Raw genomic sequence first — 23,334 nt, forward strand, 5'->3', positions numbered from 1 at the left:
TGAAAGTAGCAGGTAAAAAGGAATATTCAACAGAGGACATGTAGAAGGATGCATACAGATGGAGGAATGATGACAAAATGGAGAATAAGGGCGGGAACAAACATACATCACAGGACTACAGTGAGAGAGTTGGGACAAAATACAGGGAAAGGCAAACTTCTGCCTAGAAAGAAGGATCGAACACAAGCAATGCAAATATTAAATGATTTCCCAAGTCGTGAGACATGACATAGAGTACATGATAAAAGGTACCATACCTCAAGAGTGACGACTGGGGACACACCACACCTGACGCACGCTTCTTCCAGGGGTCCCTGGATCAAAGATGAAGGCTTTTGAACTGTACACTGACTGACCTGGATAGTCTCTCTCCTCTTGAGTCAGCAAGAAATGGCATCCATGGTTTCCATAAAGAATTTCAAGTTTTGATTAATCTGACTGCAGAACAATCTTCAATTTGCCTCAGTCCAATTTAATTGAGGTTTAAGTCAGAGTCAGCTTGTCCCTTATGCACATGACTTGCTCCTCAATCTCTGAATCTTTGATGCTACTATATATTGAAGATGGTGGAATATTCAAAGTTTTTGCAATAGTTATCTGAAATTGTTTCACAATTTTTAGACAAAGTTGTTCACAGTTTGATGAACCTCTAACCATCTTTGCTTCTGAAAGACTCTGCCTCTTTAATATGCTTTTTTATACAGTCACGTGATTTAATTGAAAATTGATCCTTCAACTGTTTTTCATTAGTACCACTTTCTTTACAAGCCTTTTCCTAACCCTGTCCCAACAGTTTTGAGATTTTGCCGCTATCAATTTCTAAACATATTAATTTTTTCAAAAGAAAATGAAAAAAATATAACTTTCAACTTCTGATCTGTGTTCTATTTCTGTTGTGAATAAAATATGGTAAGAGAGTTCTTGTTTTATATACATTTTACACAGTGTAATAATTAATGACAACCAACATAAAGTGACCAAATCATGGGGCAGCACGGTGGCTCAGTGGTTAGCATTGCAGCGCTGGGGTCCTGGGTTCAAGTCCCACCAAGGACAACATCTGCAAGGAGTTTGTTCTCTCCATGTTTGCGTGGGTTTCCTCCTGGTTCTCCGATTTCCTCCCACATTCCAAAGACATACTGATAGGGAAGTTAGATTGTGAGCCCCATCGGGGACAGTGATGATAATGTGTTTAAACTGTAAAGCGCTGTGGAATATGTTAGTGCTGTATAAAAATAAAGATTAGTATTATTATTATTAAATCAGAGACAGACCCGAACTATGAATGCCAACCACAAAGAGAACCACTGGGTGTCTATAGTCTCTAAAAAATGTAACTTTGTTGAAAAACATCAATTAAAAATCAAGTGACAATCTAGGAGAGTAACGCAATGGTGGACCACATAAGCGCAAGCATTGTTAGTCACATATCATTAGAGTTGAAAAAAAACAGTTTGAAATTATTTAAGCTGTTACATAAAAGACATCAAACGAAGGTTATTTGGCCTCGTATGTTTACAACATAATAAAGGTTGACGGCCTGAGCATCAATTGTATAAGAAAACTTGTGTATTAGAAAACGACCAAAAAATAAATATCTTACATGAGGCTGAAAACTTGTGTGAAATGTGGTCCTGTGCCCCATTTTACACAGTGTTCCAACTTTTTTGGAATTGGGATTGGACTTGTAATGTCCTCTATGTACTTATGATGTCCCCCACCCCCATGTACTTGTAATGTCCCCCATTCTGACCCGCAAATACTAGTACCTCATTCTGGCCTCAATACCCTTGTAATGTCCAACAATTATGGCCCACATACATGTTATCCCTCAATTATGGCCCCTATATACTTTCAATGGCCCACATTTTGCCTCATGTACTAATCATTTCCATCATTCTGGTCCCATATGCCTAATGTCGCTCATTCTGGCCCCATATAATTGTAATGTCAAACATTCTGGTGCCAAATATTAATATTGTCCCTCATTCTAGTTTGCATACAATTGTAAAATCCCTCATTCTGGTCCCCACATACTAATAATGTCCCTCATTGTGACCCCCATATCATTGCAATAGGCCCAATTGTGACCTCCATATACTTGTAATATTTCCCATTCAGGCCCTCATACTCTTGTAATGTCCCAGATATACTACTAAAGTTCTAAATTCTGCGTCCCAAATACCTGTAATGTCCCCCATTCTGGCCCTCATATAGTAATCATCTCCCCTATTCTGGCCTCCATATACCAATTACCGTATATACTCGAGTATAAGCCGACCCGAGTATAAGCCGACCCCCCTAATTTTGCCACAAAAAACTGGGAAAACTTATTGACTCGAGTATAAGCCTAGGGTGGAAATGTAGCATTTACCGGTGAATTTCAAAAATAAAAATAGATCATTATTTCCCCATAGCTGTGCCATATAGTGCTCTGCACCGTTCATATTGCCCCATAGATGCTGCACAGATGCCCCATATAGTGCTGTGTGCCGTTCATACTGCCCCATAGATGCTGCACAGATGCCCCATATAGTGCTGTGTGCCGTTCATACTGCTCCCATATAGTGCTGTGTGCCGTTCATACTGCCCCCATAGATGCTGCACAGATGCCTCATATAGTGCTGTGTGCCGTTCATACTGCCCCCATATAGTGCTGTGTGCCGTTCATACTGCCCCCATATAGTGCTGTGTGCCGAAAAAAGACATTTGTCCATCCAGTTCAGCCTATATTCCATCATAATAAATCCCCAGATCTACGTCCTTCTACAGAACCTAATAATTGTATGATACAATATTGTTCTGCTCCAGGAAGACATCCAGGCCTTTCTTGAACCCCTCGACTGAGTTCGCCATCACCACCTCCTCAGGCAAGCAATTCCAGATTCTCACTGCCCTAACAGTAAAGAATCCTCTTCTATGTTGGTGGAAAAACCTTCTCTCCTCCAGACGCAAAGAATGCCCCCTTGTGCCCGTCACCTTCCTTGGTATAAACAGATCCTCAGCGAGATATTTGTATTGTCCCCTTATATACTTATATATGGTTATTAGATTGCCCCTCAGTAGCTGCTGCATTTTCCACCCTAGGTTTATACTCGAGTGATTAAGTTTTCCCAGTTTTTTGTGGCAAAATTAGGGGGGTCGGCTTATACTCTGGTCGGCTAATACTCGAGTATATACGGTACTTCTTACCTTATATGAGTGATATCTATTGTAAATTCTACAATAGCTCAGAAGGCTGACAGTATAGTCCTCCATACAGTATTAAAAAAAAAATGCTGCAAAAACGCTGAAAGAAGTGACATGCTACTGTTGTAAAAAATGCAGCAGTTGTCCAAATCAGTCCGGAAAATAAATCCAATGTACAGTATGTGCATGAGATTTCTGAAATCTCATAGATTTTGCTGGTAATGTAAACCACAGCCTAAAATTTGTATAAAAAAAACCCCTGCAAAATCGCAACGTGTGAACACAGGTGTTCAATAGGATAGAGATCCAGACTTATTGCTGGCCACATTAGAACTCTACAGTGCTTTGTTTCCATCCATTTCTGGGTGCTTCTTAAAGTATGGTTGAGGTCATTGTAAAGCTGGAAGACCCATGACATAGGATGAAACCCCATCTTTCTGACACTGGGCACTACATTCTTTGGTGTTCTTCAGATTCCATGATGCCTTGCCAGAGGTAGTAAAACAACCCCAAACCTTTTTGAACCTCCATCATATTTGACTGCAGGTACTGCATTCTTTTCTTTCTAGGCCTCATTCCATTTTCGGTAAACAGTAGACTGATGTGCTTTACAAAAAAGCTCTATCTTGGCTTCTTCTGTCCACAAGATGCTTTTCCAGAAGGATTTTGGCTTACTCACATACATTTTGCAAACTGCAGTCTAGATTTTTTATGTCTCTGTGTCAGCAGTAGGGTCCTCCTGGGTCTCCTGCCATAGCATTTCATTTCATTTAAATGTTGATGGATAGATGCACCCTGAACACAGAGAACAGATTGAATTTCTTTAGAACTTGATTGGGGCTGCTTATCCACCATCTGGGCTATCCAATGTTGCAACTTTTCATCAATTTTTATCTGATGTCCACGTTCAGAGAGATTAGCTACTGTACTGTGCCGTAAACTTCTTGATTATGTTGCACACCTTGGACAAAGGAACATCAAGATCTCTGGAGATGGACTTGTAACCTTGAGATTGTTGATATTGTTATCACGAGTGTGTCACGCCAACCTGGGAGATCTGGGTGTAGAATATTACTGCGTATATGTGTATTTGGATCCTATATTAAATGAATTTGGTTTCCTTGGGGGCTCATGAGGTTAACGACCCTTTCTATGCTGTTATGAAACATGCAGCTCCATTTCAGGTGCTTCTGATCTGGTTGTTAACTCTTCCTATAAAACCTGGGCTTGCCTGTGAAAGCTCTGCTTCCTTGCTCTTAAGGCCCCTTCACATTAAGCGACGCTGCAGCGATACCGACAACGATCCGGATCGCTGCAGCGTCGCTGTTTAGTCGCTGGAGAGCTGTCACACAGACCGCTCTCCAGCGACCAACGATGCCGGTAACCAGGGTAAACATCGGGTTACTAAGCGCAGGGCCGCGCTTAGTAACCCGATGTTTACCCTGGTTACCATCCTAAAAGTAAAAAAAAACAAACACTACATACTTACCTACAGCCGTCTGTCCTCCAGCGCTGTGCTCTGCACTCCTCCTGTACTGGCTGTGAGCACAGCGGCCGGAAAGCAGAGCGGTGACGTCACCGCTCTGCTTTCCGGCTGACCGACGCTCACAGCCAGTGCAGGAGGAGTGCAGAGAAGCAGAGCGCCGGGGACAGACGGCTGTAGGTAAGTATGTAGTGTTTTTTTTTTTTTTACTTTCAGGATGGTAACCAGGGTAAACATCGGGTTACTAAGCGCGGCCCTGCGCTTAGTTACCCGATGTTTACCCTGGTTACCAGTGAAGACATCGCTGGATCGGTGTCACACACGCCGATCCAGCGATGTCAGCAGGAGTCCAGCGACGAAATAAAGTTCTGGACTTTATTCAGCGACCAACGATCTCCCAGCAGGGAGTTTTGTCTTTGAGTCTGGTTTACCTTTCATTTCTGTCACATGTCTCATAGTGTGATGGAGGGTACAGATTAGGGTTTTTACAGGAGCATAGTAAGGTCGGAGACTCGGAGGCCCCTCTACCTTTAAGAGTACTTCCAGGACAGACATAGTTGGGGTCCCAGCTCCATGGACAGTTTGAGGCCCCTCTAATTTACTGAAGACCATCACCATCATTGGGTTAGTAACTGGCTTAGTGATAGAAAGCAGAGGGTGGTTATAAATGGTATAGTCTCTAACTGGGTCGCTGTGACCAGTGGGGTACTGCAGGGGTCGGTATTGGGACCTGTTCTCTTCAACATATTCATTAATGATCTGGTAGAAGGTTTACACAGTAAACAGTAAAATATCGATATTTGCAGATGATACAAAACTATGTAAAGCAGTTAATACAAGAGAAGATAGTATTCTGCTACAGATGGATCTGGATAAGTTGGAAACTTGGGCTGAAAGGTGGCAGATGAGGTTTAACAATGATAAATGTAAGGTTATACACATGGGAAGAAGGAATCAATATCACCATTACACACTGAACGGGAAACCACTGGGTAAATCTGACAGGGAGAAGGACTTGGGGATCCTAATTAATGATAAACTTACCTGGAGCAGCCAGTGCCAGGCAGCAGCTGCCAAGGCAAACAGGATCATGGGGTGCATTAAGAGAGGTCTGGATACATATGATGAGAGCATTATACTGCCTCTGTACAAATCCCTAGTTAGACCGCACATGGAGTACTGTGTCCAGTTTTGGGCACCGGTGCTCAGGAAGGATATAATGGAACTAGAGAGAGTACAAAGGAGGGCAACAAAATTAATAAAGGGGATGGGAGAACTACAATACCCAGATAGATTAGCGAAATTAGGATTATTTAGTCTAGAAAAAAGACGACTGAGGGGCGATCTAATAACCATGTATAAGTATATAAGGGGACAATACAAATATCTCGCTGAGGATCTGTTTATACCAAGGAAGGTGACGGGCACAAGGGGGCATTCTTTGCGTCTGGAGGAGAGAAGGTTTTTCCACCAACATAGAAGAGGATTCTTTACTGTTAGGGCGGTGAGAATCTGGAATTGCTTGCCTGAGGAGGTCTTGATGGCGAACTCAGCCGAGGGGTTCAAGAGAGGCCTGGATGTCTTCCTGGAGCAGAACAATATTGTATCATACAATTATTAGGTTCTGTAGAAGGACGTAGATCTGGGGATTTATTATGATGGAATATAGGCTGAACTGGATGGACAAATGTCTTTTTTCGGCCTTACTAACTATGTTACTATGTTACAGCGTGACAATTGTTCAACTATTTTAGTTCACAAAAACCTCAGACAGTTCTCTGCTCCTCTTTCTGTTCTCAATGCTTAATGTGGCACAAACAGACACACAATGCAAAGATTGAGTCAACTTCTCCCCTTTTTATCTGGTTTCAGGTGTGATTTTCATTTTGCTTCCACTTGTTACTTGCCACACTTGAGTGTGAACGAGCATCATATGCTTGAAACAAAGTTGTTTACCCACAATTTTGTAAAGATGCCTGAAATTTTTTTCTAGCCAAATTTTGGGGTATTGTGTGAAATTATAACCAATTAGCCTTTTTTCTCTCTGTTTTTTTTGTGTTGTTTCAATACACGCAAAGGAAATAAACATATGCAAAACAAAACATGTGTAATGGCAATAATTTTGGGGGAGCAAAATACTACATTTTCTTTAACAATTTCAAGGGTGCCAACACTTTCGGCACGGATTGCATATGCGGACCGGTCCCTGTTCCCAGAAAGAGCAGCTACTTCTTCCTCCTGTTTCTTCATTGTCTAAAACAGGTGGAGCAATGCAGTGCCATCATTGTGTTGTCCATAATATCCCAATGTCAGTAATGTTTGGAGGGCAAGAGCTAGTGGCTCTCTGCATCGTAATAGTTTTTAACTGGATGTGGAGAACACACATCCCAATAACAATAGCATGGTGTTGGAGGGCCCCTGGTACTTAAGGACCGGCCACAGTAGCTCCATCTGCAACCACGATTGTTATTCCGCTGCTGCCACCCCCAGCCTCACAGTGGCAACATATGATAAAGGTGGAGGCCAATGCGGAGAGGGGACAAGAATGCTTCAATCTGTAGTTGAAATTCAGTATAACAGATCCTTTTGTGTTACCTAATCATCTGTCAGAGAAGTATCAGGAGGCCCTTAGGCATTAGATAGTCCGTCGTCTGCTCCAGCCAAAACCAGCAGATTTAGCCATTGTAGGTCTTAAAGCATTCCCCCTATAAGGTTAAAATATGTTTGCAAAAAGTCCTGGGAAACGCTGCTTACTTCATACCAAGTACCAAGCCACTCCACCTACTTGGGTTTCAATAAAATCTACAAAACTGGTAGTTACCAACATAATAGCCTGGAAAGTAAGGTATCAGGATTTTTAATACATAGACATTGCGGTCTTATTATTCACCTTCTGAGATGTGCCGGCAAATTCTCATTTACATCTCTGAAAATTCATATTATTTCAATGAGCCATTTCTGTTTTGTTAGAAACTTATGTAAAAACAAAAAAAATAAGCGAGTTTCTCATAATTTAACCCCTTCCCAAAATGACCTACAGTATATATGAGTGATAGTGTAAGGGCTCATACCAATTTGCGAGAAAAAAAAATGTCCAATTTCCAGACCGAAAAAATGGACAAGTTCTATGCGATTGTCATGCGAGTGTAATGCGATTTCCGTGTGATATTTCCACGGAATATCCATATTATTATTATTATCATCATTTATTTATATAGCACCATTAATTCCATGGTGCTGTACATGAGAAAGGGGTTACATGAAGAGTTATAGATATCGTTTACAGTAAACGAATTTACAGAATGACAGACTGGTACAGAGGGGAAAGGACCCTGTCCTTGTGGACTTAGATTCTACTGGATAATGGGGAAGAGACAGAAGGTCAAGGGTGCAGCAGCTCTGGTGGTGGTGAGCGGCAGCTCGGGTGGTGGTGAGGCAGCAGAATGGTTATTGCAGGTTGTAGGCTTTCCTGAAGAGATGGGTTTTCAGGATCGGTCTGAGGGATCCGGGGGTGGTGGATAATCGGACGTGTTGAGGTGTGGAATTCCAGAGGATGGGGGATATTCAGGAGAAATCTTGGAGGCGGTTGTGTGAGGAACGAATAAGTGTGGAGGACAGTAGGAGGTCTTGGGAGGATCGAAGATTGTGTGAGGGAAGATATTGGGAGATTAGTTCAGAAATATAGGGAGGGGACAGGTTGTGGATGGCTTTGTAGATCAGTGTTAGCAGTTTGAACTGGATTCGTTGGAGAATTGGGAGCCAGTGGAGGGATTTACAGAGGGGAGAAACAGGGGAGTAGCGAGGAGAGAGGTGGATTAGGCGGGCAGCAGAGTTGAGGACAGACTGGAGTGGTGCAAGAGAATTAGCGGGAAGGCCACAGAGGAGGGTGTTGCAAAAGTTGAGGTGGGAGATGATGAGGGCATGCACAAGAGTTTTAGTAGATTGAGGGCTGAGGAAGGGATGGATTCTGGCAATATTTTTGAGTTGGAGGCAACAGGAGTTTGCAAGAATTTGGATGTGCGGTTTGAAGGACAGGGCAGAGTCGAGAGTTACTCTGAGGCAGCGGATTACAGGTGCGGGAGAGAGTGTGATGCCATTTACCATAATAGATAGATAGGTGTTGTGAATTCCGCTCTTGGGCTCCCTCCGGTGGTTGTAAGTGGCACTTTTGTGAGTTCTGCTCTTGGGCTCCCTCTTGTGGTTTCAAGTGGTATGGCTGCTCCTTGGAGTTAGCTGTCATCAGCTGCCTCCACTTATCGTCTCTTCTGCTCGGCTATTTAGGCCTGGCTGTTCCTTCAGCCAGTGCCACTTGTAAATGGTTCCTGGTTGGATTCACATCTCTTTGGATTTCCCTGTTATCCTGACCAGTTCAGCAAAGCTAAGTTTTTGCTTGCGCTTTTCTGTTCACAGATTGTGGACTTATCCGTTCAGTGCTTTCTATGTTTGTCCAGCGTTATCAGTATGAATTAATTCTGTCTTGCTGGAAGCTCTGGGAAGCAGATTTACCCTCCACACCTTTAGTCAGGTGTGGAGATTTTTTGTAAACTCTGCGTGGATTTTTGTAGTGTTTTATACTGACCTATCTATCAAGCTAGACTGGCCTCCTGTGCTCATCCTGGTTTCATTCTGTGTATGTCTTTTTCCTCTCCACTCACAGTCATTATTTGTGGGGGGCTAATCTATCCTTTGGGGATTTTCTCTGAGGCAAGATAGTTTTCCTGCTTCTGTCTTTAGGGGTAGTTAGCTCTTAGGCTGTGACGAGATGCCTAGGGAGAGTTAGGAGCATTCCACGGCTACTTCTAGTGTTGTGTTCAGCTTAGGGACTGCGGTCAGTACAGTTACCACTTCCTTCAGAGCTCGTTCCATGGTGCTCCTAGACCACCGCATCATAACAGATAGGGTAGGAGAGATATGCGAGGTGGAGGAAAGATGATGAGTTTGGTTTTGTCTACATTGAGTTTTGAAGTAGGTGGAAAAGTCCTCAGAAGAGATGAGGGGAGTTGGAGGTGGCAGTGTTGGGCGGAGGAGAGAGTTAAATGTGCTGAACAGTTGTTTTGGGTTGTAGGATAATGAAGATACAAGGTTTGTGATATAGGTTTGCTTAGCAGAGGTGAGGGCTAATTTGAAGGCAAGTGTATCTTGTTTGAAAGCAGTGAAGTCGTTTGGTAGTCATGTTTTCTTCCAATGCCGCTCTGCGACCCAGTATCCTTGTCGAAGTTTTTTTGTGAGATTGTTGTGCCAGGGTTGCCTATTGATTCGTTGCAGTTTGCCATGCATGAGAGGGGCGACTGAGTCTATGGCTGATGTGAGGGTGGCGCTATAGAAATCGGTGGCGCTGTCCATGTTGTGAAGTGAAGATATGAAGAACAGAGGTAGACAGAGAGCAGAGTCTGTGAATGTCTAGGTTAGCGAGGTTTCTGCGAGGATGTGCAAGTGGCTGGACATGGGGGGGCGAGGAGGACAAGGATGAGAAGGTGAGTAGATGGTGGTCAGATAGGGGGAAGGGAGAGGTTGTGAGATTAGATAGGGAACAGAGGTTGGTGAAGATGAGGTCTAGTGTATGTCCGTCTGTGTGGGTGGCTGTGGAGGACCACTGAGTAATTCCAAAGGATAAAGTAAGGGATAGGAGTTTGGAGGCTGCTGGCTGGCCTGTATCAGTAGGGATATTAAAGTCACCCATGATGATGGTGGGGACGTCAGCAGAGAGAAAGTGAAGAAGCCAGGTGGAGAATTGGTCAATGATGACAGTGGCTGAGCCCCGTGGTCGGTATGACAGCAGGGTTGGACTGGCCTGGCAGGGTATCAGGGAAATCCCCGGTGGGCCCTTGTCTCTGAGGCAGGAGAGGAGGAGAAGGAAAGAAGAGAAAAAAAGTGTCTGCGGTTTTTAGGGGCGCGGGCCCTTTAAAAGCGCAGGCAGAGTATGTGCAGGGACGCTCGCACGCAGCGTCCCAATCAATGTAGCAGAGTGTGTGTCACATGTGACCTGCGCACACATTCACTGCTGGCCTCTGCTATGTTAGCAGCCATTTTTCTATGTGCTTGCCGGACCTGCAGAGAAGGAGGATAAGGACGCCGCATGGTGCTGGGAGCGCAGGTAGGTAAAAGTGATCTTTTTTTTTCTTGTTCTCTCACTATTTCTATCTCCAAGGGGCCAGGATGGAGACACATGGGGGGTACCAGGATAGAGACACATGAGGAGGAGGGACCAGGATGGAGGCACATGGGGACGGGGGACCAGGATGGAGACACATGGGGAGGGGGGACCAGTATGGAGACACATGGGGAGGGGGGATCAGGATGGAGACACATGGGGAGGGGGAACCGGGATGGAGATACATGATGGGGGGACCAGGATGGAGTCACATGGGGAGGGGGGACCAGAATGGAGACACATGGGGAGGGGGAACAGGCATGGAGACACATGATGGGGGGACCAGAATGGAGACACTTGGGGGGGACCAGGATGAAGACACATGGGGAGGGGGGCCAGGATGGAGACACATGGGGGACCAGGATGAAGACACATGGGGAGGGGGGACCAGGATGGAGACACATGGGGAGACGGGACCTGGATGAAGACACATGGGGAGGGGGGACCAGGATGGAGACACATGGGGAGGGGGGACCAGGATGGAGACACATGGGGAGAGGGGACCAGGATGGAGACACATGGGGAGGGGGAACCGGGATGGAGACACATGATGGGGGACTAGGATGGAGACACATGGGGAGGGGGGACCAGGATGAAGACACATGGGGAAGGGGGACCAGGATGGAGACACATGGGGGGACCAAGATGGAGACACATGGAGAGAGAGGACCAGGATGGAGACACATGGGGAGGGGGGACCAGGATGGAGACACATGGGGAGGGGGACCAGGATGGAGACACATGATAAGGGGGACCAGGATGGATACATGGGGAAGGGGGACCAGGATGGAGACACATAGGGGAACCGGGATGGAGACACATGATGGGGGGAACCGGGATGGAGACACATGATGGGGGGACCAGGATGGAAACACATGGGGAGGGGGACCAGGATGAAGACCCCTCGGGGGCAGGACGGAGACACATGGGGAGGGGGGACCAAGATGCAGACACATGGGGAGGGGGAACCAGGATGAAGACACATGGGGAGGGGGTCCAGGATGAAGACACATGGGGAGGGGGGCCAGGATGGAAACACATGGGGAGGGTGGTATTGGTCTTGGTTGATTGTGTTGTGTATGGCGGTCATTTGTTCTCTCTGATATTAATTAGGAGTAGTTTGTACACAGTGGCGAAAATGCACTTACAGGGGGTTTCCTGTGAAAAAAAAGGAAATCACCTCTCCACAGGATAAGTGATAACATACTGATTTTTGGGGTCTGACTACTTGGACCCAGTCGGCAGAATGTGGAACTTTTTATCCCCATTAGACTGGAGTGGCATGCACAACTCAATCACTGATCCATTCATTCCCTCAGCGGCTGCACTTGCTTTTTTCTGGAAGCCCCAAAGAGAATGAATGGAGCTGCAGTCAGACATCTCACCTGCCATTCCATTTTAAAATGGGGATAAGTGTCCTATCAACGATAAAACTTCCCCATTCTTCCGATCGGTGCAGTTTCTAATGGTTGGACCTAAGTGATCACCTATCCTGTGGAGCCCATTGATCAGTGATAACTTGTTTTAACCAAAGAACCCCATTAATGTAAACTACTGTAATTATACATCCCAGTTATTGTGGTGCACAGTAGATATGCAGAAGCTGCCTGTGTTTTACAGCCGATGCTCCACTATGATGGGGATAATGACTGACAGATATTTGCATATAGCTGTAGTGTGGACCCCTAGAGTCCATTGGCCTGGTGGGCCCCAGACACCCCAGTCCGACCCTGTATGACAGCCGTTTGGAGATTAGAGGGAGAGTAGATACGGACAGAGTGAACCTCAAAAGAAGGGAGGATAAGGGAGGGTGGGGGTTGGATAGGGTTGAAGGAACAGTTTTTCTAAAGATGGAAACCCACTCCTCCACCATGTCTGTTGCCAGAGCAAGGAATATGGGTAAATTGGAGGCCACCGTAACTCAGTGCAGCAGGGGAGGCCGTGTCATCGGGCATCAGCCAGGTCTCAGTGAGGGCCAGGAAGGAAAGGTTGCGGAAAGTAAAGAGATCGTGGATCACGTGGAGCTTGTTGCAGATGGAGTGGGCATTCCAAAGTGCCCCAGAAAGAGGAAGCAGAAGCAGGGGGGTGGGGGTCAGTGGCACAGATTTTAAGTGTGAGGAATTGCGGTAGTTTCTCTAAGTGTGAGAAGGATAGGGGTGAGGATTAGTGAGATGTATGAGGTGGGGGGCAGGATTGGGGGATATGTCGCCAGCAGTGGGAAGGAGCAGAGAAAGGGAAAGCAGGTGGGTTAAGGAGAGTGATCGGTTTATATTATAATTTAGTAGGAGAGGTCTGAAGTAAAGGAGCAGGTCTGCAGATGAACCAAGGTGGGGGTAAGAGAGAGGGGGAGATAGTTATTTGGTTCGAGCTTGCAGGGGTTTGTGGTTAGCGAAGGAGAGTGGGGATTAGTGGAGCAAAAACAGTGAGGGCAAATGTGAGCATGGTTAAAGAGCAGGGGAGGAAAAGAAAGGCAAGGAAAATTAGAAGGCAGTGATTAGTCCTACCGTCTGGCCGATTTCTGGACTATTTCTGGTATATTTCTGATGTTACACTTAAAAGATGTCAATTCAAATGATGTCACATCTGACCAAAGTCATATCTGACCTGCTCCATTCAACTTATACCATTCAAGTGTCCATATTACATGCATATGCAATCCGTGTGCAATGCGATTTTAACATGAGGTTTTACATACAGCAGTTCTCTGTATGTAAAAGCTCATGTTAAAATCGCATTGTAAAATACAACTGTACATAACGTTTTAAAATCAAATAATCTTACAAAAAATTATATATATATATATATATATATATATACATACAGTATATATATATACAGTATATACTGGATATATGTCCTGGATTGTGTGTGACGGTTCTGGAAGATGTAAAGTCTGGAGTCAGCGGTGGCCTACAGCCCACAAGTGAGTGTGATGCACCCCACACCTGACAGCACACTGGGAATGGGACACAATTTTTCTGTAGGGTGCCAGAGCGTGCAGGAACAGCAGCTCGCCCATGACTACCCTGCTTGGACACCTTACAGTCGCACCAAAGAGAAGAATCTTCAGACAATGTATTAGGGGTGATGTTTGACCAAGTATAGCAGGATAAATTTCAAGTTGTTAATTTTGTATGGCCCTTGAGTGATAGTTTAACTATATAAACCCCCCTCCCCCCGCCAGAAAAAAACATTCCTTACCCCTGGTCTAATGAAATATGACAATCCAAGTAAAGTATCAGTTCAGCACATATGATGTATCGCACAATAAGTTCATGCACCAAACAGCAATTGTGTGTTCCATCTGCAGTGTCTTTTAATCAGACATTATTATAAGCCTTTTTTGGTGTTTATCCCAATATATACTGGTCCTATGACTCATTTATGATTCACAGTACTCACATCATGCTCTTCACTATCTAAATTCTACACACACTGGATTAAATGATCATATCTATCAAGGTAAGAGCTAATCAACCTGTATGAATATTTCTTCAAAGGGATCTCTTGGAGACCAGTCTTTTTCCTAAAGGGAGGGTTGGAACTCTGCCAAGGTGCGGTCGCAATGTGACTGTATCATGGCAATCACATTAATCAACAGTATTATAAGGAAATTAGAGTTATCTTACTTAAAGAAGCCCTCCCAACAAAAAAATTGTACACCCTAAACCTTTCTACTACTACTACGCTGTGTAGTGTAGGTGCATTAAATGACTTACTGATCATCATCTTCCATGGTTCTGACTCACTTGGCTGAAATTACATTTTGTTGGATCACTGTGAGGTTTATGTAGGAGCCAGAAGCCTTCTTTAGGCTAGGGTCACACAACCAGATAAAAAAATCGGTCCCATTCTCATCCAGAAAAGTGGGACGATTTTTTTTTGTCCATCCTTGTCATTACACTGGCTGCCCATTCATTACAAGATACAATTCAAAGTACTTGTTCTCACCCACAAAGCTCTCCACAGTGCGGCACCCCCATTACATCTCCTCCCTCATTTCGGTCTATCAGCCTAGCCGACCGCTGTGCTCTGCAAATGACTTTCGGCTAACCTCTGCACTAATCCGTACCTCCCACTCCCGACTCCAAGACTTCTCCCGCGCTGCGCCAAACCTCTGGAATGCTCTACCTCAAGATATTAGGACCATCCACAACTTGCATAGTTTTAGGCGCTCGCTCAAAACACATTTGTTCAGAGCGGCCTACCATGTTAACTAATCAAAGTAATTTCATGTTTGTGTGTGTGTAGCCCATTCAATATCTCCATCTATCCCCCACCCCCTAAAGATGGCTGGACCATCATTGTATATACATCATTGTAAATACACACCTGTACTTTGTATCTCCCCCATCTCATTGTAGATTGTAAGCTCTCACGAGCAGGGTCATCTTATTTTGCTTTAATTATTGTATTGTTAAAGGGACTCTGTCACCTGAATTTGGAGGGAACAATCTTCAGCCATAGGGGCGGGGTTTTCGGGTGTTTGATTCACCCTTTCCTTACCCGCTGGCTGCATGCTGGCTGCAATATTGGATTGAAGTTCATTATCTATCCTCCATAGTACACGCCTGCGCAAGGCAAGATTGCACTGTGCAGGCATGTACAATGTATTGTCATTGTGTTATTCTGCCAATTTGCTTACATGTTCTCTGCATGACTTGCACATTTGTTGTATATTTGTATATGGATCCTTGTTACTGTATTTGGGGGGATGTGGGTATGTCGGTCTCGTTTTTAAATGTTTTTAAATGTTTGTTTCTCCCTGTTTTGCCTTTGTGTATGGTGAGGTGTCATAATAAAATTTATTATATTAGTTTGATCCCACTATGTGCATATTCCTTTTTCTCTTGTGTTTCGTTAGTACTTTATATATGCACGTGGTCGATCACTTTAGCATATATTTTTTGTGCGGTGCCCGCCATTCTGTGTTCTTTCAGTCCCTTTAACATTGTTACTTATGAGTGTTGTGTTTGAAACTGTTAAACTGTAAAGAGCTGTGGAATATGTTGGCGCTATATAAATAAAGATTATTATTATTATTATTTTCTCACTTGTCATCCATGTGCTGTCCATATCCAATCCGTTTTTTTTTTTTTTTTTACAGTGGCACCTACTAATTTTTTATAGGACCATTTACAGTTTCCTATGTTTTAGAATTGCAATGTATCTGTAAAAATCGGATGCCATACTTTTTCTCGCACCCATAAACTTTAATTGGTGAGTCTCAACTGATTTCAGTGTAAGGAGGTGAAGCACAATGAGAGTCTGGGGGCGGTTGCCTTCTCGGCTCTGTGCCTGGGAACCATTGAACTGTGCTGTAGGTTCCCGAGGGGACAGACTTAGGGACTGGGACAGGAAAAGAGCCAGGCAGAGAGCGGAAAAGGCACGCAGACAAGACACAGAGCAGCGTGAGCAGAGATTAGAGCAGGGTGCAGCTGCGCTCCGGGAGAGAGAGAAATCTCCCGGTCAGAGGACAAATTCAGGGAGATTGTCCAGAAAGACTTCATCTTGTGAGTACCTGAAAGCGGACTCTGCTGTGACTGGTGAGAGGCGCTTTGAGACCCATGTAGAGATATTGGCCCGTATAGAGACTGTGATTCCTGGTACCCGCGGTATCAGTACAGAGACTGTGATTCCTGGTACAGAGACTGTGATTCCTGGTACAGAGACTTAACAGCGCAGAGCCCCTGATTCCTGGTACAGAGACTTAACAGTGCAGAGCCCCTGATTCCTGCTGTGCTGTAAAGGCTAAAGACTCAGAACTTGTGCATATCTCATTAACTCCTGAAACCCCAGGCAGCAGGCTCCTAGAGACTACTCAGCCCACAGAGAACAGAGTAACGACAAGTGCCGCTGTTTCTCGGCGCCTACGTTGGAGAAGACAACCCTTCAAGCAAGTCCTCATCAGACTGATAAGTGTTCTTTTCTCAAGAAAATCCTGCTTAATTCTGTTACACTGTTTGACTCCCATATTTTTGCACTGTTTTATTGCTAGTTATATTCCATTGCTTCCTCCCTGCGAGGAGAACCTTATTACTGTTATTAAACCCCTCAACTGTTGGTCTGTCTGTTCCGTGGTGACACACTCAGTACCTGCTTATTATTTCATCAGGTCAAATCAAAGCATCCTGTGATTTTTTTCACAGACAGATTCTAAGGCTGCCGTCACACGTTCAGTATTTGGTCAGTATTTTACATCAGTATTTGTAAGCCAAAACCAGGAGTGGGTGATAAATACAGAAGTGGTGCATATGTTTCTATTATACTTTTCCTCTATTTGTTCCACTCCTGGTTTTGGCTTACAAATACTGATGTAAAATACTGACCAAATACTGCTAGTGTGACGGCAGCATTAGAATGAAAAAAAAAAAACGGCCATCTGCCCTGCCTCATTGAATAGTAAGTGACAGTGGGCTATTCAATAAAAAAAAAAATCACTCATCCCATTTATACAGTGGTGTGATCAAGCCCTTACAATATAAGTCTGTGGGCCATGTTCTGACACTCTAAAGACATTGTGAAAGCGCTTTCGGTTCACACATAAACTTCTGTGAGACCCAATAAGGCAGAACTCCAGTTACGTGAGTGAGAAGAGGACTTGAGCCGTGCTGGAAACCGGGAGAGATGGCGATCAATAAGAATTTTAATGCACCTGCACTACCTTGCACACATATTTAGAGGTGTTTAGGGCATAATATGTTTGCTGGGACAATTTCTTAAATGTTTGGCAGTGTGGTTTTTTTAACAGTCATTTTCTTATGAACCGCTTTACAATTGCTATTGCGGTCACGACACATCCGCATCGCGCCTGCAACTTGGCTCTGCACTGCGCTCAGCGCAGGTCATCTTCTCCAGCCGTGCTTGGTCGTATGTTTCCTATGCAGCAAGCACGGGAGAGAACATGTAGTATTACATGCTGCCTATTCACATGGCTAGTCCACTATGTAATCCCATGAATGGACTGGGCCAGACAGCGCGCCAGATCCTCTTATACACAACAGCTTGTAAGGGAGGGTCATGATGTCCACTTAATATTCACTTTGGAAAAGAGAACGTTCATCCATATGAATTGTGTTATTATATAGCCTGAATCTAGACATAACAGGCTCCGGTATTTATTATGTGAAAGCACGTAGCTAAGAATCAGGAGAGTGGTATCATTGTCATATGGTGTTATGTCATTGCAGTCATGTTTATTTATTCACTTATTCGGTTTTCTAAGGTTCTCTTTTACATTTCATGGCACATACATGATGTATATACAGAGCAACATCTTTCGATACTTTCTATATAGCCACCTAATTGCCTCAGAAGCCACAAATGCTGTAGGTCACTCCACCTAGGTGGAAACAGGCAATTAGCTCGAATTACCTGCAGAAGAGAACAATGCAATGAATTTCTAATATAATTTATATGCTGATTAGATGTTGATCGTATTCACAGACACATCCTTAACTTTTCCTCATGCAAAGCGCATTCACGGCATAAATTGCAGACTGTCCATTTTGTTCATGGCTTAAATTGCGGTTTTACGTTTAGCAGTAATAGATATTTCCACAAAAGTGCAACTTAGCTACAGAAATGTAATTCTATACAATTAGTCCTATAAATTACATATTTAACTAGCGCTCAGCCAGAATTCTGTGTGTCTAGTCTGATAATCATATTCTTTACTCATTTACTGATTTCTCCGAGTACCAATACAGCTGATTTCCCAACCTCAATCACTAAATGTGATTCTAAATAAATGAAACTTGTAACTCCAATTTGACAGATTGTTCCACTATGCTCTTTACATTTCCTAAGTGCGAGCATTATTAAATTCTTAAATGCAACCCTCGTGTAGCAGTTCTTGTCTTGTAGTTGACCCAGCTTGCAGCTTATTCCCCTTATCGCAGCCCCATAGACATAGTCACCAGATGAAAAATACATGAAATAAACATGAAAACACTTACATTATGTACTGGGCTTCATCGTAACATTCTTATTTCCCTATCAGAGAAGTGGAATGAAACTTACCAGTATGTTCTTGATCGAAAATGCTAAATTCCTTTGAGCCCTTTCTTAGTATACAAGTCCTGGCATGTCCTATTTCTAAGCAAGTAGTCCACCTTCTTACTGACATCAACAGTGTCATATCTTCATTCTGTTTCCATCCTACAGAATAGGCTACAAGTGATTTATAAATACAGTAACTAAACACACTGGTGTTCACACACATTCATTTTAGGCTTTGTTGCAAGGGCCCAATGACAATTTCCAGAGATTTATTTGCATCATGCAATTCTTGTTCCATTAGTGACCGAGCCAATTTGGTACTTAATGAGCAAGCCAATTTTTACAATTCTGACCACTGTCGCTTTATTTCGTTATAAATCTGGAACGCTTCAACGTATTCCACTGATTCTCAGAATGTTTTTTCGTGATATATTGTACTTCATGTTAATGGTAACATTTCTTCGATATGACTCGTGTTTATGAAAAAGACTGAAAATTAGCAAAAGTTTAGAAAATTTAGCAATTTTCAAACTTTTAATTTTTGTACCATTAAATCAGAAAATGCTGTCACACAAAATAGTTCATAAGTAACATTTCCCACATGCCTACTTTACGTCAGCACAATTTTGGAAACTTTTTTTTCTTAGGACATTATAAGGGTTGAAGTTGACCAGCGATTTCTCATTTTTCTAACAAAATTTAGAAAACCATTTTTTTAAGGACCACCACACATTTGAAGGGAGTTTGGGGGGTCAACATAAGAGAAAATACCCAAAAGTGACATCATTCTAAAAACTGCAGCCCTCAAGGTGCGCAAAACCACTTTCAAGAAGTTTATTAACCCTTCTGGTGCTTCACGAGAACTAAAGCAATGTGGAAGGAAAAAATGAACATTTTACTTAGTTCACAAAAAATTTACTTTGGAACCAACTTCTTTTATTTCCACAAGGGTATCAGGAGAAAATGTACCATAAAATTTGTTGTGCAATTTCTCCTGAGTACGCAAATAGTCGATATGTGGGGGAAAGCCACTGTTTGGGTGCATGGCAGGGCTCAAAATGGAGGGAGCACCGTTTGACTTTTTGAACACAAAATTGACTGGAATCAATGGCGGCGCTGAATAACTGTGATTGCAACACTGGGGTCAGTAAAAACCGACCTGAATCATGTTTTCCGAGGTCTCAGCGACCCCAGTAGCCGAGACCTCGAGAATTTCCGATGCTGGGGGCGCTATACACTTGTTTCTCAGCACCATTAGAAAGCAGTGCTGAGGAATAAGTAGCCTTAACTGCCGCCATTAAAAGGCATATTGGTGGTCGGTCATTAAGGGGTTAATAAACAGTTTGTGAGGAACTGGCCACAGACTAAAGACTGTAGGACGATTGGACATAGAATGGAGTCCACAGCTCTACCTTTTTGGAAGCGCTTTGAGCAGCAAGGTGGATTGCAGCTGAGGGGGAAAAGAAAAAAAAATTCTTTAAATCTGCAGCTTAGCAAGTGTGAGCAAGCTGAGTGTGACCTGAGCGTTTGTGTGAATGGCAGTAAGTGTGACTTGTGATTCAGTGACTTTGGATTCAGGGAGTTTCCAAGGGAGGAATTGCTGAATTGCTGTCTGTGTTTTATTGATACTTTGCATTTATTTATCTTTTTTTTTTTTGTTTAACTGCAGTCCCCATTAGGAAATGTGCTCCACTATTGTTAATGCCATCCAGTGCACATCTTGCCACATGTATGCAGTCCTTGAACAGCCAATCGAGGGTGCATACTGCTGTGCGAGATGTGAGCACGTTGTGCATTTGAAAGCCCAGATTCTGGATCTAAATGTGCAGCTGGCAACACTGAGATCCATTGACAACATGGAAAGGAGACTTCTGCTCACTGAGCAGACGCTCAATGGGATAGATGTTGTGAATTCTGTGGCCAAGCTCCCTCCTGTGGATGAGAGTGGTACTGCGGCTTCTGAGTTTCCTTCCTCAGGTGATGAGGTTGAGTCGTTAGGTGCTGCTCTATTTAACTCCACCTGGTGCTTTGATCCTGGCCTCCAGTCAATGTTCTAGTATTGGTCTTGCTTCCTCCTGGATCGTTCCTGTGGCCTCTCTATCCTGCATAAGCTAAGTTTTGCTTGTGTTGTTTTTGTTTGCTATTTTTTCTGTCCAGCTTGCTTTATTGGTTTTTCTTGCTTGCTGGAAGCTCTGAGACGCAGAGGGAGCACCTCCGTACCGTTAGTCGGTGCGGAGGGTCTTTTTGCCCCTCTGCGTGGTTGTTTGTAGGTTTTTGTGTTGACCGCAAAGCTATCTTTTCTATCCTCGGTCTATTCAGTAAGTCGGGCCTCACTTTGCTAAATCTATTTCTTCTCTGTGTTTGTATTTTCATCTTACTCACAGTCATTATATGTGGGGGGCTGCCTTTTCCTTTGGGGAATTTCTCTGAGGCAAGGTAGGCTTATTTTTCTATCTTCAGGGCTAGTTAGTTTCTCAGGCTGTGCCGAGTTGCATAGGGAGCGTTAGGCGCAATCCACGGCTACCTCTAGTGTGGTGTGTTAGGATTAGGGATTGCGGTCAGCAGAGTTCCCACGTCTCAGAGCTCGTCCTTGTTTTTGGTATTTGTCAGGTCACTTTGTGTGCTCTGAACTTCTATGTCCATTGTGGTTCTGAATTACCTGTTCATAACAGTACTGGAGGCCCAAAGTACTAATGCTTCTCAATAGAGGGAAAAGAGAAGTTCTGAGACCATTTTTTTTTCTTTGCACTGTGTTCTGTCTTTCTTTTCCCCTTTACATCAGGGTGGTTCAGAACACAGGTGTGGACATGGACATTCAAGGTCTGTTCTCTTTGATGGATAATCTCGCTATAAATGTACAGAATATTCAAGATTTAGTGGTTCAGAATCCTATGTTAGAACCTAAAATTCCTATTCCTGAGTTATTTTCTGGAGATAGAGCCAAGTTTTTGAATTTTAAAAATAATTGTAAACTATTTCTGGCTTTGAAACCCCGCTCCTCTGGTGACCCAGTTCAACAAGTTAAGATAATTATTTCTTTATTACGTGGCGACCCTCAAGACTGGGCATTTTCCCTTGCGCCAGGAGATCCTGCATTATGTAATATTGATGCGTTTTTTCTGGCGCTCGGATTGCTGTACGACGAACCAAATTCAGTGGATCAGGCAGAGAAAAATTTGCTGGCTCTGTGTCAGGGTCAGGATGAGATAGAGATTTATTGTCAGAAGTTTAGAAAGTGGTCCGTGCTCACTCAATGGAATGAATGTGCGCTGGCAGCTATTTTCAGAAAGGGTCTCTCTGAAGCCCTTAAGGATGTCATGGTGGGATTTCCTATGCCTGCTGGTCTGAATGAGTCTATGTCTTTGGCCATTCAGATCGGTCGACGCTTGCGCGAGCGTAAATCTGTGCACCATTTGGCGGTATTATCTGAGCATGAACCTGAGCCTATGCAGTGCGATAGGACTTTGACCAGAGCTGAAAGGCAGGAACACAGACGTCAGAATGGGCTGTGTTTCTACTGTGGTGATTCCACTCATGCTATTTCCGATTGTCCTAAGCGCACTAAGCGGTTCGCTAGGTCTGCCACCATTGGTACGGTACAGTCGAAATTTCTTTTGTCCGTTACTTTGATCTGCTCTTTGTCTTCCTATTCTGTCATGGCATTTGTGGATTCAGGCGCTGCCCTGAATTTGATGGACTTGGAGTTTGCTAGGCACTGTGGATTTGTCTTAGAGCCCTTGCAGTGTCCTATTCCATTGAGAGGAATTGATGCTACGCCTTTGGCCAAGAATAAGCCTCAGTATTGGACCCAGCTGACCATGTGCATGGCTCCTGCGCACCAGGAGGATATTCGCTTTCTGGTGCTGCATAATCTGCATGATGTGGTCGTGTTGGGGTTGCCATGGCTACAAGTCCATAACCCAGTATTAGATTGGAAATCAATGTCTGTGTCCAGCTGGGGTTGTCAGGGGGTACATGGTGATGTTCCATTTCTGTCTATCTCCTCATCCATCCCTTCTGAGGTCCCAGAGTTCTTGTCTGATTACCGGGATGTATTCGATGAGCCCAAGTCCAATGCCCTACCTCCGCATAGGGATTGTGATTGTGCTATCGATTTGATTCCTGGTAGTAAGTTTCCTAAGGGTCGACTGTTTAATTTATCTGTACCTGAGCACGCCGCTATGCGGAGTTACGTGAAGGAGTCTTTGGAGAAGGGTCATATTCGCCCGTCATCGTCGCCATTGGGAGCGGGGTTCTTTTTTGTGGCCAAGAAGGATGGTTCGCTGAGACCTTGTATTGATTACCGCCTTCTAAATAAAATTACGGTCAAATTTCAGTACCCCTTGCCGCTGCTGTCTGATTTGTTTGCTCGGATTAAGGGGGCTAGTTGGTTCACCAAGATAGATCTTCGTGGTGCGTATAATCTTGTGCGTATTAAACGGGGCGATGAATGGAAAACAGCATTTAATACGCCCGAAGGCCATTTTGAGTACCTGGTTATGCCATTCGG

Source organism: Ranitomeya imitator, chromosome 1 (genome assembly GCF_032444005.1).
Source record: "Ranitomeya imitator isolate aRanImi1 chromosome 1, aRanImi1.pri, whole genome shotgun sequence".
Lineage (NCBI taxonomy): Eukaryota > Metazoa > Chordata > Amphibia > Anura > Dendrobatidae > Ranitomeya > Ranitomeya imitator.